A 2,533-nucleotide genomic window follows, 5' to 3' on the forward strand; every position below is an offset into this window, starting at 1 on the left:
AGATAAGGAAAATCCCAACTAGTTGAAACTGCAATACGGTTTCAAATGATGGTTAAAGTCGTCGTTACCACACCATGCATACTTATAACGGCGGTGATTTTCCAGAAATGTTAATGTACCAGGGTAGATTTTTTGCAGTATTCAGTTTCGAAGATCTGTATTATGATTTCAAATCCGATCCGGGCGGCTTAGTTCTATTGTCATTCAGCTAATTTTGTTTTCTCGTTCGTTTCTTGAAATACGAAACTTGTAATATCCAACAGATTACTGTCTCTTAGAGTGTGTAAGACAAAATTCTATGCAATATATTTTCCGGTTCTCTACTTTAAATCCAAATAATTCAATTTCAACTTTGCCTTTCATTCCTTTGTGGTTGATAAAATAATGTAGCACTGATTCAAGGTGGAATTATTAAAGCGTCAGACTAGCTGTGATGATGCATTTAGCTCGGCTGTTTGTGTTCTGAGTTCGTAAAGGGCAGCCCAGTTTGAAGTCCTTACCAGGTACTTGTATAATTTGTGCAGAGTTCTCTTCAATCCATTGTAAACATTTAGACAACGTATCCGATTTAAGTATAACTTTCTGTCTTTGCCTCCATCAAATCTCAACGACTCTGGAAAAATAAATGTCATTGGAACTTTATTCGTCACTAAATAACCATTTAAAATGTAAGAAATACCGATTAGTCTATTTAAACAATTAATTATTTTTAAAAATATAGAAGTATAACAACATAGCATAGTGCAATCACCCACAATCCTAAGTTTGACATTTCGTTGCACGATAGTTATACAATACAATTGTATTTTGCAACATACAAGTCGAATTCTTCAGACCAACATTTACTGCAAAAATAAAGATGAGACGACTTAAACACCAAAATGACTTTGAAGAACGAAATTTTCTATTTGAAACACAAAGCACTTACAATTCATTCACACCGACCACAAGTCAACCTTCCAGTAACAGTGTAGCCATTTGAATTTTGGAACCTACAAAGCCGGATGAGTTCCCTGGCTGACACAAAAGAACTTGCTGGCTATCCAATTGGTTAGAAGGCGGAGAGCTGGCAAAAACGTTAAGCACGCTGGGCGAAATGCATGCATAGCCCTATTTCGTCTGCCGTTACGTTCTGAGTTCAACTTCCGCCGAGGTCGACTTTGCCTTTCATCCTTTCGGGGTCGATACATTAAGTACCAGTTACGCACTGGCGTCGATATAATTGACTTAATCCGTTTGTCTGTCCTTGTTTGTCCTCTCTGTGTTTAGCACCTTGTGGGTAATAAAGAAATAGATATTTAGAAAGATAGTGACCATGTTTGAACGTTTATACGACAGCTTTATGCTATGTACTACATCGACTTGTATACCGGAAGATATGGTGTATTTATTCGTTTTACCTGTTGTTTTATACAAATACATGTGTGACAATATTTTGTGAAAAGGCAAGCATATGGAAAATTGATTTTGGGACCCAATTTCGTCAAGTCCTCTCCTTCTCCTTCTCCTTCTCCTTCTCCTTCTCCTTCCCCTGGCTAAACTATTAAAAAGAAGAAAAAGAAAATTTGGGGAATACTGCGAGACACCCTGTATATGTTTTGGGACGATTGACCACTTAATCAATTGCCTGGTCTTACATCCTCCTCCTGTACCTCTCTTGAGTCGGTGATACACTAGTCCACTCTGTTGGACTAGATCTCTGGTCAGTAGGCACCTCATGTGTCTCCATTTCTTACGCCAGCTCCTACCAGATTCAGAAGATCTATATAGAACGTCACAAGAGTCATAGAGATAGATTAGTGGTTAGGGTATTCGACTGATGATCGTCAGGTTGTAAGTTCAATTCTTGGCGACGCGTTGTGTCCTTGAGCATGACACTTCATTTCACGTTGTTCCAGTCAACTGAGCTGGCAAAAAATGAGTTGCACTTCTAATTCAAAGGTTCAGTCTTGTCATACTTTGTGTCACGCTGAATCTCCCCGAGAACTACGTTAAGGGTACACGCATCTGTGGAGTGCTCAACCACTAGCACGTTGATTTCAACGAGCAGGCTGTTCCGTTGATCGGATCAACTGGAACCTTCGTCGTCGAAATCGACAGAGTGCGTTTGTGTATAGAATGTATATATTCGAATATATGTACGTGTGTGTATACATATCCATATTTGTCTTTATATTTATGTCATATTTGTTCCCCAACAACTTGAAAACCAATATTGGTTTGTTTACATCACGCTAACGTATCGATTCGTAAAAACCTATATCGTGTATTCAAGAGCTCTTAGGTCCTTATTTGGTTGCCACATTTTCTTCTAGAGTTGGGTATATTCCAGGACTGGATACACATGTGGAATTCCTCTTTGCATAAGATTAATACAAGAATAATATAACAAAATTAATATTAGAAGAATATACAAGATGATTCTCTGTAATTACTGTACGTTTGAATATTTTCAACAACAGCCGTGTGTGTGCCCTTCATCGGAATGATCTTGTATATGAATATTAAGTTAAAGCTGGTATGAGGTGCAGAA

Source organism: Octopus sinensis, linkage group LG9, assembly GCF_006345805.1.
Source record: "Octopus sinensis linkage group LG9, ASM634580v1, whole genome shotgun sequence".
Taxonomy (NCBI): Eukaryota; Metazoa; Mollusca; class Cephalopoda; order Octopoda; family Octopodidae; genus Octopus; species Octopus sinensis.